Here is an 18,157-nt window from a genome sequence, read left to right as displayed (position 1 = left end):
TACAAAAGCCAATTTGTTATTTATATAGGGAGGAAATATTTACACAAGGAAACACTTCTTATTACTAAACAGGGAAAAGGTAATATGGACAGATACTGTGTGGCAGAGTAAATTGCCTAGATTGAGATGGAACCGTAACATTGGTTGGAAGGTTGATTTTTTTTTTTTTTCTGTTTGCTAGTTCCATGCAAAGTGTCATGCAGATACCTTAATACTTCTAGACTGATTAAGGTATCTGTGAGCAGGCACTTCCGCCTTTTGGTGAAAATATGTAAGGGGCAGATCTGATAGGCAAAAAGAGGAGATTTTTGGTATTGTGTTTATACCATGTGGACTGGAGCTGCTGTGTGAATCAAGGAGCAAGGACTGAAGTTGTTGGAGGAAAATGGGCACAGAGCTGAAGAAAGGACCCTGGAGGACAGAGGAATATGCAACTGAAGAGCCAGCAGGATCAGAAAGAGAGATCTGTGGAGTGTATTGGCTGGTGAAAAGACTGAAGTTGCATTTGGAAAGGAAAGAACAGGAGTCATTATGGGAAAGCCTGGCCAAGGTGCAGGATTCCAAGAGGCCCAGGAAGGAGTTATTGTTATTTTATCTTCTAACAACTGCTCCAAAGGACCTCTTCTAGCCATTTTTTTTGCCCAAAGCAAACCTCATCTTTTTTTTTTTTCTGTTTACACAAGTAAAACATATAGCTGGGTAGTATTAATTACGAGTGAAAGTAAACTGACAGTCACACCCTCTAGTGTTTTTCAAGCTGGAATTGCAGGCACACATCAAAGAAAAACATACAGGAATCAAGTTCTGGTCTTCTGTTTAGAAACCCAGCCAATCAACAAATATAATCCACAAACAAAAAAGACTTTCCCATGGAAAAAGCAAACCTCGTCACTACAAATGGAGTTTCATAAAAAAAATAAACTTCTAACAAATAAATCTTCCCTTTTCACTCTAAATAACTTTTAAGTCTCTCTTAAATTCTGCTTGTCATCCAGCTTTTTGAAAATTAATCAGATTCAAATTAAGGCTCTAATTCTTCTTTTAAAATTATTGTCCAAAAAATAAGGATAAGCCCCAAGAGAATTACTTGTTGCAAAGGAAGGTCTCTCTTAAGTTGCAAAAAAATTATACTCCACTGTGTTTAGAAATGGGGTTTGGTTGGCTCTAGTGTCCATAAAAAATGCTGCATCACAGCTTCGAACAAAGATGGATCTCCCACTTTCTGGCTGCTCAACTTGAAAGCCGTTCACAGAAGCTTCTGTCTCTGTAATTAGCTTTTGAGAAATGGCCGTCCAGAGACCGTATGGATTGATTTCCTCACTTCTTCCTTAATCCAGAGCAAGTTGGGTGACCAGCGCTTGTGCCAGTCACCAGTCCAGCTGCAGTGCCATCTCTCCTCTCACAGAGAGATGATTAAGCTGCCATTGTCCCCACCGGCAGTCCCAGTTATGATTGTTCTGACTTGTGCAGGTCTCCCCAGAAGAAAACTCCTATGAGATGCCAAGTCCCAGGAGAACAGGTAGAATCGAAGACTTAAAGAAGCGCTTCCTCTATTCTTCAGCATAGGGGGGTTGAGTTCCTTCTGCACAGATTGCCTTTGCATCCAGTTTGTCTCCAGCACCATTTTTCTCTTCTGCATGAGCTCTGCATGCCTAAATTGCCCCTTCCCCCTCCCCTCTCTTGCACCTTCCATTCTGACTGCCTCCCCACCCATGAAGTTCAGTGGAAGATCAGTTCCAATGTGCATCTGCTCCACAGATCATGAAGGCAGGCCAAGGAAACAGCAGGCCATCTGTACTTCTGGCACCCATCAGAAACCCAGCTGGCAGGGAAGCCACACTCTTCTTGTTTCTCTAAGAGGCCTCAGTATTCAGCACCTGCCAGGATGGCAGGAAATTGTTGCTTTCCCAGGAGTCAGAGCCCCCTTAAGCCCATCTTTCCCAATTCACTTCCCCTGCTCTGGCTCTGAAATTTTATCAGGCTGTTTAACAACAGTTCAGACAAGGTAGACTGATCCAACCAAATAATATCCTTGATCAACATGTAAAAAATGCACTATTCTCCCCCCAAAATAATGTTTAATCAATGTTATAAAAAGCAGTATGATGCTGATCTCTAATTCAGGGCTGATTGTCACTGCCTTCATAATAGACCTTGACTTCTCTAATGTGAAACAGCTCTAGGAAGTTCTCCTGTGTTCCAAGTCATTGGTTTGGCAATTGGAAAATGCTGTACAACCACTGGCTGTCCTGGGGAAAGAAAGATGTAAGAGGAAGCCTACCGAAGCCCTCTACAGAGAAAGGAAAATGAGTGATACTTCTGGCTACTTATGTTTTAGAACACAATGTGTTTTATTAGGGGACAGGAAGAAGTGTGATGTAAACTGGGTGCTGGCTTTTGTACACGCTGCTGTGTGTGTGATCTCTACACCAGCTGCTAACTCTCTGAGTAAGGAAGAGTAGTACAGACCTGGAAAATCTGACACACAGAAGAGTCAGGGTACTTAATTCAGGAGAAGCAGCTGGCTAAAGGCCCTTGCTGTCAGCACACGCATAAGTACCATGCAAATGCATTCAACCTTGTCCAGAAAACTTCATAAATGCCCTCAAACTATTATTCTTTTTTATTTTTAGAAGTAAAAATGCAGCAGCGACAGGCGTATCTAATTTGCACTCATTTTTACCAGTGAAAGCACATATAAAACACATAAATCCATTGGAAGTTTGGCTGCAGACTTATTCTAGCAATTGAACAGTTCCCTTTGTGCTACCGCTACAGGCATGGGAATGATTGTGTTCTTCAGAGAAAATGTGATTATTTAAGACACAGAAGTTTTGAACTGCTAAGAAAAATATATTTTTTAAAAAGTTGAAGAAATAAATGTTAGAAACTTCAGCTTGCAGTTTGTGAAGTCCTTTGAAAGAGATCATTCTTGTTAAGGCAGCAGATAGCAAGGATCTTATAGCCAGCCAGCTCATCAATGCAAGAATGCCTATATCACACTCAGCAATTGTTCTCTTAAATGGCCACAACTTACAGGTAATTCTGTTTCAGACCTCCCTTTTTACACTCACCCTTCTCATCCCAACCTCTCAAGCAATGAGTTGTATGTATATATAATACTCGTCTCTTAGGACTATACTCTGGACACCTGACGAACTGAACTATACTTCCTAAGAGTTTATGCAATAATATTATAAAACTTTAAGGTGTTGCAAGGCATTGGTTTGTAATGTAGCTCTTGCTCTGCTAAAACTACCTGGCCTTAAATTATTGCAGCAGTACACTCTCCTAGGAAGAGATGCAGAATATTTCTTTCCAATCCACATGGAAGGGCCACTGATTATAACTCGTGAAATCCATGCGTTCATTGTCATTGACTAGAATGCTAGTTTCATCATGGAGTAAAAATGTTTTTTCTTTTACTGGTACATCACAGTCTCACTGACTTTCATTTTGTTCAGTTGATCCCCCTCCCATTATGTTTAGTTTGCCATAGGCTGTGCTGATGGCAGCAGTTGCCTCACCAACTTTATTTGGATTGCCTTGAACATTGGGTTCTTCTGGAGCACTGGCAGTGTAATGGTGGCATTTGCTGAAATACATTGTTTTCCTCTCTAGAATGTCTTGACATGATGCAACATCTGGGACATTCTAAGACAATAAAAGGATTGCCACCTGGAGCACCTCTCTGGCCATGACTGACCTGAAAGAAAGATAGGCATCGTGCACCTGAACAGAGAGTGATGAATGGGATCAAAAGACCTAACTATTCATATCTGCTTGTTACTCATTCTGTTTGTTTGGAAAGAATGTAAATTGAACTGAACAGGCCCATTTTATGCCATTTTCCTTCCTCTGAAAATGAATGCACACCTCTAATTAGGAGACTTTGTTGTCCTTCATCTTGTTTGGGAATCAGACCAAAAGCATGCAAGGAGCTTTGGGGATGAAGGGGCTTTCAAATTGTACTGCATTTCTCTCTGATTCTTTTTTTCATTGTGTCTTAAAATACGTTAATGCCTCCAATGTTCTAAGTTTGTTACCTATTTGTATGCTATGAACCACTCTGGATACTGATTAAATGGAACTGATTCCCGCTCTAAATAATGAACTAGTGTGCAGCCCTAGCTCAAAGATGCACTGGTTGGAAGAGACCAGAACAGTCAAGTAATTACCTGGAGTAAAGACTTTCTGGTGTCTGACCGCTGCTCTATAGCTCAGCTTATGCCAGGAGATGAACTGAAAAACATGTGAAGGAGTGAGATGGGAGAAGCTAAGTTGGGCTACATGCTAACCTTCTGCAGGCCAATGCTGACCCAGTGGTAGTAGGGCAAGCTCAAGTTAGTCCAGATTAATATTCTGGATTGACACTTCATGCTGCATACCATTCATTTGGAACTGGGTTCACATTTCAAACTGTGAACTAAAACTGGTTCGCAGTCACTGGTTTACCAATGAATTCACTACTATAATATAATCAACACAAAGTATTACTGTAAAATATCACAAAACCTTTGCCATAGTAACACATATTGCTACATCCTTTGATTTGTAGATAATACTGTATTGCTTTTTCCAAAACAGAGATCACACATTTCCAACAACATCTGGAATAATATCACTTTTCCAATTTCTCAATACGATTCTTTTAGCTACCTCCCATGCTTGATACAACCATAATTCCTGATAAACAGTCAGATTCCAAAGTTTGGTATATAGTTCAACATCACATTAACATTTTAATATTAAAATATTTTCCCATAAATCTACTTATATACATTAGTACATTATTCCCAAAAGATATCAAATGATCATATGGGTCAGTGAACTCTCAATTTTTTTACACTTCCAACATATAAAATCTGATGTCAATCTTTGGGGAGTCCAATACAACCTAAATACAGTTTTCTGATGAATCAACAGTAGCTCTGATAGTCCCTGATATTTCTGAAACTAACTTCCTTCCTTCCTTCCTTCCTTCCTTCCTTCCTTCCTTCCTTCCTTCCTTCCTTCCTTCCTTCCTTCCTTCCTTCCCACAGTACTTTTTCAGTTTTCAATTTCTTAATTCAACATTTTACATTTCTGTGTTCAGTCTTCTTATTATGAATTTTTCTTCTGAGAAAGGAAGAGAGTAGAATTCCACTTCAGGATTAGGGTACACATAGATACTGAACTTGGAAGCATGATAGTAAAGAAACCATGTAGTGAACTTGCAAAGCAAAATAGATCAGGGAGTAATTTTTCTATAGTCCGTCTTCTTTACTGACTCAGAATGAAGATCCTTAAATCATCCTTTAAAATGCTATATCTTCTCAGAATACAGAGCTCCAAATCTAATGCCTCAGGATTACCAATCTGTGTTCTAAACAAAATGTCCAGAGATCACTGTAGCAAAATTCTAAGGCTGTAAGATTGAATACACTTATGCAGCTGCCTTGAAAGTGAATCAAATCTCTAGTCCAGCTTGCCCAATACTGGGGAATGTAAACGTCAGTGGCTCTATTTTGTACTACCTGATAAATATTGAATCTAGGACTTTCTTTATGAATGGTGTCACTGGGTTACAACCCTTGAACAGACATTCAGCAGCTCTTTCCTACATGACTAGCATTTCTGTGCACATTTTTGTAGCAGAGGAAGATTTCATACCTGAGTACCAACCAGATCTAGACTGCAAAAATCTGGACAACCACTAGACAGCTCCATGTTCACTTCACAATCGATTTAAAGGTAAAATCCAAATTTAAGTCTAAAGCTGAAAAGTCACATGAGATCAGAATGCAAATCTATTAAGGAAATTTTGGAGTTGCAAACATTGAACTAAAGATTATATGCTCTTGCTTTTCCCCCTTATTTCAAATCTCTGATAGTAGTTTAACCCATGTAGTTATATCTCTGTCAGGTGACATTCCTCCCCCAAATTGTGTTTTTCTCCAGAAAGACAACTGAATTCCAAGGATGCCCTACTGGAAGGCACTGCCTGGGCTGCTCTGCAGAGGGGTTGCAAAGGGACAAATCTCAAGGTTGCATCTCTCCCAATAATTTCTGAATAGGAATGACCTCTCCTCACCAGAAGAGCGGGAACAGCAATCGTGGTGAATCAGGTGCCAATCTCACACCTTCTCCTCCATCTCAGCATTTTAAAAAGCAGGCCATGATATGTGCAAAGCTTTATTATTGTTATTTTTTTTAACAGAGGACACAAAGTGACAACATAAATCATGAGAGTACTGTATCTATATTTAGAAAGCAAGGAGGTGCTACGATGGAGATAGAGAAAAGGGGTCGACAGATAGTTGCAGAGGCAAGGAAATGGTTTTTAGAAGCCTTTGGCAGTGCCCTTCTGGCTTTGTCAAGCAAAATGAGAGGATGTTGAATGCTTTGTCATGAAAAAGCTGCCTGCTCCCACAAACATTTTTAGCTATGTATTTTTTTCTGTAGAACTTCAAAGGAATGTGGATCATTTACTCCTTTCCTGTGTAGAATATACTTCTAAAAAGGTTGCAGAAATGGGGACAGAGATGTTGGAAGCACAATTAGCTCTAGTTAAAGGTAAGTAAACAGAGGGGAGTACATTAAGATGTAGTTTGAAGGTGACTAGTTATGTTAATGGAAATACAGGATGATTGCTCAGGCTTCTTCCTGTATCCTCCCCCCCCCCCCCCGGCAAAAAGAAGAAAATGTTATTCAGCCAAAGGAAATTTTCTCCCTCAATGCCCTCTCAAAAGTATCGCTGCAATCTAATGAGATGGCCAACAGGGGCCATGACACCAGCTTTCTTTTTTCAGAATTAGAATTACCTTGAGGGAATAGTTCAGCCCTTATATGCCACCGAAGCCTCCAATCGTAGAACTGGGGAAGAATAGAGCAGAAGGCAACATTTAAGCCATGAAGTCTGACCTTTGCTCTGTGCAGAAATACAAAATAAAGCAGCCCTGGGAGAAGGCTGATGGTTCCTAATGACTTGCGGAGTGTTGTTGTAGATTTCTGTAACAATTTAGGCAAAAGTGAAAACAGAGAAAGAGTGAATTAGGTTCTTTTAGGCACAGGACGATTGGTGTTCAGAATTTGAGTATTAGTCCTTGTCAATGTATTACTTTCAAATGAAGGTGCCTCTGATTTCTTCTCACAGGCACATGAACTAGAAGGTTCAGTATACACTACCATATCCCCAAACAGAGGTAACAACCCTAAAGATGATCAGGGGAAGAAATGCATTCACATTTACAAAAGAAAGAGCTTTCTTTCTGGTGAGGCCTTGAATGTAGAAGGGAGGGAGAGAAATAAAACAAGTTTTTCTGCTGCTTAATTCTAAATTTTATTTTTGTATGTAGGTATGTATGTATGATGTGTGTGTGTGTATGTATGTGTATGTGTATATACACACACACACACACAAAATGATGTAAACTACTGTTGTGAGTCAAGAGTGGTCTGTGCATTAAAACTCTACAATCCCACATCAGGAAGCACTACACTCTGAAAAAAGATTATTCTGATACCTCAGAATTCAGTCCTTCTATTACATCACTTTTGCAATCAGTAGAGGGAAAAAGAGGAGACGCGCACACACTTTCGTTGCCATGCCATACAATTCATCCCTGCATGTATGAACCAGGTCTCTATCCTCCCTTGTAAACAAATTGTCACACCTGACATATGGTGACTGTTCATCTGCATATGCCCATCAACTTATTTCTCACACCTGGGATTGTCTGCGGTTTGACAGCTGGAAAACTATGCAAAGACATAGTTATGGTTAGGGAGGCAAGTAGGAAAATAAATATGCCTCCTTATTTTCAGTTCTATGAAATAATTTCCTCTTGGGGTAAACAGGTAGTCTGAAACATCTGATACATATTGGTGTGTTAGAAATACCCCAAAAGCTATCAATAATGCATAAGGGTCCCATTTCCTGGTTATATTAACATCTGTGGTTTATCATTTTTCGTGCCTGCTGTATATATTTATTTTTGTATTGTGTTTGTGGTTGATTTTAATTGATTTTATGATTGTTCACCACCCAGGGTAATTTGTTTGAGATGGGCGGCCATAGAAATAGAATAAATAAATAAATAAGTAAATAAGTAAATAAGTAAATAAAATAAAATATAAAATAAAATAGTTGCATTCTATCCCAAATGGCCCGCAAGTAAGTTGTTCATTAAGTTTAAAAAATAAAAATAAAAAATCAAACAACAGAAAAAGACATAGAATGAAGAAATGAGAATGTGTGGATAAATCCTTGATGACCAGTTATGGGGTCAAGATGGGAAGGCAATTTTGAGATGCTTGTAGGGTTCCAATTTTCAGCTACACTGGGCCAGGGAGCGTGTGCCATAAAACCCTGTGGGGTGTTTTGCGTATGTCTGCTTCTGGTTGAATTATTGACCATTGCTGCCTATCTCTCCCATCACAACATGTTTGTGAAATATGGGTTGAGCCATGGCAGGCGAAACATCTCTTAGAGCATTACATAGCACAGATGCAGAAGGGTGTGTGACAGGCTAATAAAAGTTAATTCACTGTGGGAAGATATTTTCTAACCTAAAATATCTAGTCAGATCTCCCACAGTGCTTTGCACCTGATAGCAGTGACAAAATGTCAGCTCCCATATTTTACATCAAAGTGACACCTTCCATGGATAACACAGATGAGAATTAAAATGGAACTGACATAGACCTGTATTATTCTGCCACTAATCTTGGTGTGTCGAATCTCATGTTTACAGGGATCTTTAGGAAACAGGCAAGTAAATGAGCTATCTATTTACCCTCTTCTTTAAAAAAGAAAAAAAACCCAACTTGTTATTTTAAAAGAGCTACGGTACAAAAATATATTCTATGCCAGGTAACTTTGACCAGCTCTAGCCCTATCTGCTGTCAGATTTTGGAAGCTAAAAATAATTCTAAATTATAGATAAAACATACACAAACACATAAAGACACAAAGTTTATTTTCACATCCTTAGCCAGTGGGGAAGATGGTCCAAGCCATGTGAGCCAAATATGTACAGGTAGTACTCACTTAACAACCACAATAGGGACCAGAACATTTGTTGTTAAGCGAGGCAGTCATTAAGCACAACATCACATGACCATACCTGATTTTATGACATTTTTTGTGGTGGTCATTAAGCAAATCACTGCAGTTGTTAAGTGAATCACATGTCGTTAAGCGAATCACACATTCCCCATTGTTTTTGCTTGCCAGAAGCTGGCTGGGAAGGTCAGAAATGGTGATCACATAACCCCAGATGCTGCAACTGTTGTAAATGCGAGCTGGTTGCCAGATCATGATCACATGACCATGGAGGTGCTGTGACAGTCATAAGTGCGAGAACTGATTGTAATTTACTTTTTAGAGCCATTGTAACTTTGAATGGTCACTAAATTAGTGGTTGTTAAGTGAGTACCTCCTGTAAATCAGTGACAGGCAAACTTTATGAACTATATCTGGGCACGTTTGGATGTCTTCACAAAATGGTTGTTCCCCTGATATTCTACCATCCCATATGTTTCTCTTTGAACAGGTAGATGTACTTTCAAAGAAAGCACTGCCCTTTTTCTTTTTCTTTAAATGACCACTGGTCCAGAAGCATTCTTGGAATTAAAGGTGAGACTAGAGGCTAACATGTTTCCCAATCCAAAATGAATCAAAATCAGGCAAATCAGAAGTCTGGCAAGTGATAGTAGAAAGGCTTTCAGGCAAACCTATGCTACTGGGCTTCGGCCAGGCACGCTTCCTCCAAAGCTATTTGGAGCTTGTGGGATTTAGAGTCAGTTGTCTCATATAATCCAAGACTCTGCCTCCCCAGACTGACCACTGAATCCTTGGGGAGAAGAAAGTCTGTAGGAGCCCTTAGCACAGGGAGGGAGGCTGTCTTATTACCAGAACTGAAATTAGGAGATGCCCTGTCTTGTACTTTGTTTTAGGTGGCAAAATGTCTTGGAACTAGCCTTGGAAGATAACCGTTGCTTCCAGAAGACACGAGGTATTCCTGTGTCTTGCTTGTTTAAGCTTTGGTCCTGACTTCTGGATTGCTCCTTGACCTTTTTCCTGACTTCCTCAGCCCTGACTATTGGCTGGTTCCTGGTTGTAGCTTACCTCAGAAGTCCCTTTGGGTGTAAGCAAAATTATGCAGAGTGCAGAAAAGAAGAAATATTAAACCAAATAAATTTAAAAGCTGTGGCCACTTTAAGGGAGTTTTACTTTTAAAATATAGTAGCTTTTTTTCAGATTTGTGTAGAAGCCTGGAAAAAGGTGGGCTGTTGCAATGAATAGCAGAGAGGAGTTCTGCTTACATGAGGCATAAATAATTCTCCAAGTGTGCTCAGCCATACTATTTTTGTTGCCACACAGGCTTTTTTATTTTATTTTTTAAACTAAGAATTCAATATACACACTGGTAGTATGAATTACTCAGAACTAAGGATGCAGTTAATGCCTATTTATTTATATATCGATTTATATGGCCGTCCATCTCACTAATGTGACTCAGGGTGGCTAACAAATATTTTAAATATACAATATCTATCTATCTATCTATCTATCTATCTATCTATCTATCTATCTATCTATCTATCTATCATCCATCCTTTCCAACTGAAATACAAAGTAGCTGTTAAAGACAGCATACACCAACAGCATGGGCTCAATTATCTCCTGAAGCATATAATCAGGAGCAAGCTACAGGTAGTCCTCACTTACCAACCACAGTTGGGACAGGCAACTCCATCACTAAGCAGTGCAGTCATAAAGTGAAAAATTGCATGACCATGCCAAACTTGCAACAGCAGTTCATCAGCTCTGGTTGTTAAGTGAATTGCTGCAGATTGTTAAGTGCAATGTCATGTGACCACAATTTGTGACAGCTTCCCCATTGACTTTGTTTCTCAGAAGCCAGCTGTGAAGGTTGCAAATGGTGATCATGTGACTGTGGGAGGCTGTGACTGTTGTAAATGCGTAACAGTTGCCAAGCACCCATGTTGCGATCACATGACCCTGGGGACACTACGACACTGCAACTTCAAGGACCAGTCATAAGTCTCCATACTCAGTGCCACTGCAACTTTGAATCATCTCTAAATGAATGGTCAGTAGGCGAGGACTATCTGTACTTCTATTTTATTAATAGTACAATGGCAAGTCATAAAATTTGGGTAAGGTTTCAGGTCTGGGATTGCTTGCCTAAACATCTTGCCCCAGGAGGCCAGTTTGATACTGGTGCTTCTAGCTTCAATCCTGTATCTTTTTTCTGCCTCTATAATGCTTTGACTATAAATATTGTATGAAGTAGTATTCTGGTAGTGAACACACTGATCTGCAGACATTGCATTGCTAGGGCCATGAGAACTGGGCTGCAAAACTCTGGATGACCATTAGATGGCAGCAAAGAAATGTAGAAAACTCAAATTCTTCACTGTCATCCAGAAATTTTTACAACAGAGATGTTGTAGCCTTGCACATTGCACATGTGCAGAAACCAACTTTGCCAATAGGCTCTTGCAGATTAATAGTGAGTCCCAATATTCTTCTATCATAATTAAGAAAAAATGGCACTTAAATCACAAATATATACATGGAACAATTTTTGAAGACAATGCCAAAAAAGCCTTATATGACTTACTTTGGTTTTACCGAGGCTATGAATAATAATAAAAAATCCTCTTCCTCTCCTCTTCAAAAACAAGCAAGAACATTATAAACAAGGCAAAAATTACAGGATAATGCTATGGTTTAAGTACTTGTTTTTATGTTGGCAAGAGGTCAAAGTAAGTTAATGGTTGAATAACTGCAGTCAGAATACTTCTTGCCAGTAGATAATTAGAAGGTTTGAACACAGATGGTCTGTTGTTCAAATACCAAATAAATGGAAATTAAACATCCACAAATATGTCTGTCTTCTCAATCCCCTTAGCTAATCTAAGTTTGTGAGTGAGTTTCTCAGAAAGGGTGATTTCCTAAATACTAGCCATCTGCTTTGCTTGTGGTACTGCTTGCATGGAACATCAACATTATCAAGTGTGTTTTGGTCTTTCCTTCTAATTAACAGGATTTTATTACCTCCTCAAAACTAATATAAAATGAAATGAAGGTCACTCATTCAATTGTTTCATTTGGATCCTGCATGTTATTGTAATTCATTCTTATGCATATCTACTCAGATATCCTGATAAGGTCTTACTTTCAAGTAAGTGCAGTTAGTTTAGCTTCAGTATTTGGCGATAGTCATTTGCATGTCGCTACCCATTTGCATGTGGTTACAAATATCAGAGTCAAATAGTGTTTGCCACAGAGTGACTTGAGTGAAGAGGTGTGGAATGTGTGGAAGCTGAGAGCTAAGAAACTATCTGAAAGGCAGAAGAAAGTCCAGATAAAATGTATCTGCTGGTAGAAATCCAATTCATAAACCATAAAGGAGAATTTCTTTCTCCAGCAATTAGCTAAACCCACTCCCAAGGTAAGAATAGAGAATTTACACATATATGGTTAAATCATAGTCCCTGTTATTAAATAATGCCACAGGGAAAGCCAAACTAGTTTTTAAGTGCTAGATGAAAGATGACAAAAGGCTTAGAAAAGTATTAGGAGTGATAGCCAGCTAACAGATAATTAACTAGGCTACACAAGCAAGCCGGCTTGTAATTAGTGCTCTAGTAAAATCCAAAATCTCTGGATTAAGTATATTGTATAACTTGACTAATTTAAATACTGTCTCTGAGCAGTTTCTCTTTTAAAATGCTGCCATCCTCTTCTTCTTATTCATTTCTGGCAGCTTTGGTTTGCTATTCCAACCTTATTTGAGCATAATACACCATCAAATCTCCACATCCATTTGCAGAATCCTGCAGATGATCCCAAGGGGGAAGTTGCTCTTTTTGGAGCAGTTTCATGTTTACAAGTTCACTCTTTCAACAAAATTCAAACACTTGATGAGCTCAAAAACACTGAATGTCCTCACAAGATAGTGGATAAGCTTATTGGTCTCTGCATTAAAACATTGACACAGAGCTCCTTTTAGTTTTAGGGGGCTACCTACTAGAATGTAAAGACCCTTCCTCTTTCTCAATTTCTCCCTCCCATACCAACAGTGGTGTTACACAGACTACAGCCTTCCTCTAGGCAGTGAAGCTGTAATAAGTCAATCAATTAGCCACCTTCATTGCCAAAGCAACTCTAAGCAATCTACAAAGATCAGAAACAATAGATCAGACACAAACATAGTCAACAGTAAGAAAAATATAACCACCCATGTTGGAGAAAAAATAAGACTAAACAATATACATCAAGTGGGATCACATCATCCTATTCAACAACTGGTTGAAACAGCAAAGTCTTCAGAGTCTTCCTGAAGGGCAGGAAGGTTGAGGCAGTGCAGATTTCAGGGGAAATACTACACCATGGGGCAGGAACAGTTACAGAGAGGGCACATCTCCAGGATTCCTGAAGATGGCATTGCTTTGCTGATGAGACCTGGAGCATGCCAATCTTACTGGATGGACAGACTCAATCAGAGAAAAATGGTCCCATAGGTATTCTGGCCCCAAGCTCTAAATACCTATGGTGTACAATATTTGGGGCAGCCAGAGTCAGAGTGTTAGGTTAAACTCAATGTAATGTAGGATTATTAGGATTATCGTGCTCCCCCACCAACTTAATTTACTGAAATGTGATCATGGGAGGAAAGCTTTAGATTTGACCATTAAATCAATGGAAACCCTTTTCTAATCTGTCCCTCTAGTATTTTCTTCTCTATTCCCAAGAAAAGAATATATGGAATTTTGTATCCCGGTTGTATATGTTAATCAGGAAAAAATGGTCCATACCAAAATGGTTCTTCTGCTCCTTTTTATGTACAGCAGCTGTAATGAAAAGTGCAGCTCACTGCAAAGGAAAAAGGGAAAAAATGCCTGGGAACAAATCAGATAGGGTTCTATAGTACTTTTGTTGAGGTTCTCTGAGCTTGATTTTTCATTTGCAGATGTTGCATGACCCACCCAGGCACCATCTTCAGGGCTATGATCTAGGAGAAGCAGCCCAACAAGTTGGGGTCAGGAGAATCTCTATCATTAGTGACATGGAACTGTGGGAGCTTTTCTCAGGAGCACATGGATTGGTTTTGGGTGCTGGAGCTGGTTGGAACAAATCAATGTAGAAAAGTAGGTTTGCAGAAGACTTGTTTTAAATCTTTGAAGGATAATGCCTTGTTTCTTCCTCGGTAGCTGTATAAAAGAGTTCTTTACCAAGAATTATTTCATAAGGGCAGTTGGAGATGAGAGATTTAAAGATTCTTTAAATGAGTTTTGATTATTATTGCAGTAGATAGCATTATCTACTTCACTGGCACTGCTTGGCTTCACTTTTTGGTTGGGCATCTTGGTAACCCATATCCAGGACTGTGTGTGGATATGGCAAATGTGGATCCAGTATCTGCTCAGCACCTAGGCACACCAGACCTTTGGCAGATGAGAGGAGAATGCTGCTGTCTGTAAAGCTGGAGATAACATTTAGGTAGTGATTTTCAGAAAAGGCCCATTGAGCTTTTGTGACCTTGAGCAAGAACTGCAGTTTGGGTCCATCTACAATGGACTTTAATAAAGTGAAAAACTGTTTCAGTACAAAATGTGATATTGTGATATTGTTCATGAATATATTGAGCTTAAGTCAAATATTCTGCATCCTGAAATCCAACTTATTAATAATTAGGAGCAGAAATTCCATCTTTAATGTGTTTAGGAGAACTGATGATTTAATTTTTTTATCAGCCTAAAGTAAGAAAATGTAATCTTTCTTAAAGTATCTAATACAACAATGCAGAATAATTAGTTTCTCTGGAAACAGGCATAATGGTACAGAATAATAAATCATGTTCCATTTTGTGTCGGTTCATCTGACGGACGGAAATTTCACACAGGGCACGGAACCTAATGCTGTGAGAAGTAGCTAGAAATATATTAAACTGGTGAAGGCTGTGCCCAACTGTGCATATAAAAAGGGATTGTTAACACTGATTGAAGGTACTTGTGCATACACATTTCTGGCCCTTAAATATTCCCAATGGAGAATATAACAAATGCACATTTTCCACATAACAACAGAAAAGCCCTGCTAGATCAATAAGTCAGTAGCACTTACTGTACTGAGAGGTAGACTTAAAGAATTCCTGCCTAAAGTCTGGAATAAGCATAATGTCAATTATATTAACTTAGATGGACCACTGGTCTGACTCTGTATTTCTGGTTATTTTCCAGAAGTTGGCATTCAGAGATCTAGTAGCCAGTGGCATTTCATTAGATAATATCTAGGCTACTGATCTAAACAGGTCTGAAACTACTTTGTTGCACCAGCTGCTTTGGAATATGGCAAGCCAGCATGCTACATTTTGGAGCCCATCACTCATTCTCCTGAATGGAGGCCTGGATTCCTGCCCCCACGTCCTTCTTTGACAGTACCACTGTTTTTAAAGCACAATTTTCCTTCCTAAGTTGAATTTTTTTGCTGGCGCATACATGACATGGGGTTCCAAGAGCCACATATTTCATAACCTTCCTCCAATCACTAAATAATTTGAAAGAACAATCCCCCAATTTATTTATTTTTAGACTTTTCTTCTAACTTCTTCAGAGCAGGCTGCAGATGCATTTTCCAACCTTTCTTCACAATAGAAGTGTCAAAAGTTGATTTTTTTAAAGATGGAAATGGTTAGAAATGCATAATGTCTCACCATTTTTTGCTTTCAGAAACCATCTGACTACATGAAATCTGTGTTGAAACTGCAAAAGCCAGCAACCCTTCAGCATATAGAGTTTTTAAATGTATTTCTGATGGAACAGCAGGAGGATTTGTGGGTAGGTGTATGCCCACTGTTATCAGGTAACAACAAGTTCCTTAGAGAGGAGTTAGCATCTGTTCACACTTTGGTCTTTGACAGGAAGATAAAGATAGAGTTGGATCAGCAGACCAGAGCTTAGGATGTTGGCGGGGTGGATGAAATATCTTTCTCTTAGTCCTGTCAGAGGCACATTGCACAGAACTGATGACCTAAACTAATGTTATATGGGCACAGCTGAGCTAGACTCAGATATGGAATCTGCCCTCCCCCTGTGCACGCACTTCCAGTTCATACCAAAAGTCTTAAGTTCACATAATTCTTGCTGACTTCTCTCTGGACATGAATCAAAGTATATCTGTGCACTTCTATTGTTCTCTGTCTTGCTTCTTTCCAGAGCAGGATCAGCTATAGAACCCAAGCATTTGTCAGGTGACTTGTGTAGATTAAAATATATATATTTAAAATAAGAAGCCACATTACACTTGATATAAGGACATTATACTCATGATCTATACCAGAATGACCAGCTGAAGTTGCTCAGAATTCCTACAGGCTTTTGAGTGTCAAGAACTCTTCATCAGACAAGTTGAGGGGAGAAAGAATTGTGGCTGATTTGCAAGCCACCTCTCTGCTAGTTTGCATGATTAGATGGAATGATGGAGAGGCTTCAGACATGCAGATTAGATCTTATCAGGTACAGACTAGCTTCAGATTGTCATAAGCATTCTCCAAAAGCTTGCTGGGAAAAAAAGATACATGGTACGTTTCTCCATTATCTCAAAATGCAAATCCTAGTTATTAGTCAAAACTGTTTTCATCTTCTTGAGCTACACTGATCTATTGGGTAGGTGAAAACAAGAGGAAAAACAAAAGTAGATATTACTTAGATAGTTATAGTCCATACTTCAGCAACTCAGGTTATACTATAAATGATCACAGCCCAGTTGATGACTTTCCTAAAACTTCCAGAATACCTTCATGTTTGAGTAGGGATTTCTGCACTTTTGCTTAACATTTGTCTACTTCACTCCACCACTGCATTCAAATCTCTTTACCACTGTGAATTCCACAGATTAATTCAACCAGTGTTTCTTGCCGAATCCTTTTCTTTTCTTCTTCTTTTTAATATTGCATGGCAGGAGTACTGAAACATGCATCCAGTTATAGATGAGGCCACCGATGCAACATTTTCCTCCCCCTCAACTCCTATTTGACTGGTGCCATCTTAAGAGGACTGTACCATCTGCTGCTTCTGAATCTCTGGCTTGTTCAGCTTCTTTCCCTGAAGTAATAAAAATATGGAAAGTGTGAAAGAGCCTCCAGGCTGACATAATCATTTGATACACAACATAAATTTAATTATACATTCTACTGCCCCACCAGGTTTATCCCAATATTGAACTTATGGAAGATATTGCTATTGCTTTATGCATGCTCTCAGTTTCTCAAAATCAGTATATTGGAAAGTAATCTTATCTTGGCACAAACCCAAACAGACTTACATAATGCTAAAGGCAAAATTAAGTAGCAGTGTGTCAAAAAAATCATATCGATTCATATGATCTTTTTATATAAAACAAACAAACCTCTGACAGCTCAGCAGCAGCCAAGTAAGAACATAAATTACCATAGCAATTGCCAGGTCTACTGAGGTAGTTAAATAGGAATTACTATATTGTAGTTAAAGGTTAATACACTCTGAAGAAAGACCAGAATATACTAACTATGAAAGAAATGTTGGAGTAAAAGCCTATATAAGGGGAAAAGAAGGACATTGCCAGCCCGTGAGTGAAAGAAACCAGCCACTTAGTATTTCCATTCAGTTGATTAAGTTGCCTGGGACCATAACATCATTTGGTCCAAGTGCAGCCCGTTTCTGTTAACCATATTATATATTCATTTGGTTTCTCCATATTAATCTATACAGTTGGGATCCCAGCATACAATGCAACAGAGCCTATTCAGCTCCCCTTGCCATCTACTAGGGGTGAATGAATCAGCCAAGATCCCATGCAAATTTGTAGTTCAACCTGAAGAGCTGGAGTTTGTAGAGCTCCAAGGAAGATGAATCATTTCTCTCTATTATCCATGCAGCTGGCTTTCTAACACAATGAAGGTTCCCATCACTGGTTACTTGCATCCAATTTTAGAATGGAGGATAAAAATTGTTCAGTTTGCATTTGAATATGATCTTACCAAACTTTTATTTCATAAGCCAATATGTGAATGAACAGAAACCAGATATTCTTTGAAATTCACATTTCTCTGAATTCTGCAGTGCAGCATTTATTTTTTTAAATGGTTATACACACACACAC

General features: G+C 39.0%; 1 long non-coding RNA gene across 1 annotated transcript; it reads left to right on the top strand.

Moving 5' to 3' along the window:
- The first annotated feature begins 6,366 nt into the window (after positions 1 to 6,366).
- Positions 6,367 to 17,102, top strand: LOC148216691 (uncharacterized). Its single transcript, XR_015795064.1, has 3 exons — positions 6,367 to 6,555; positions 15,748 to 15,880; positions 16,979 to 17,102. It is a non-coding gene; the product is annotated as an uncharacterized LOC148216691 (long non-coding RNA).
- Positions 17,103 to 18,157: the final 1,055 nt, after the last annotated feature.

Source organism: Python bivittatus, unplaced genomic scaffold (assembly GCF_059951505.1).
Source record: "Python bivittatus isolate LINGU-HERP-01145 unplaced genomic scaffold, Pbiv_v1 ctg000080_np1212, whole genome shotgun sequence".
Taxonomy (NCBI): Eukaryota; Metazoa; Chordata; class Lepidosauria; order Squamata; family Pythonidae; genus Python; species Python bivittatus.
Note: the sequence above shows the minus strand (reverse complement) of the source record. Positions and strands in the feature narration are given on the sequence as shown.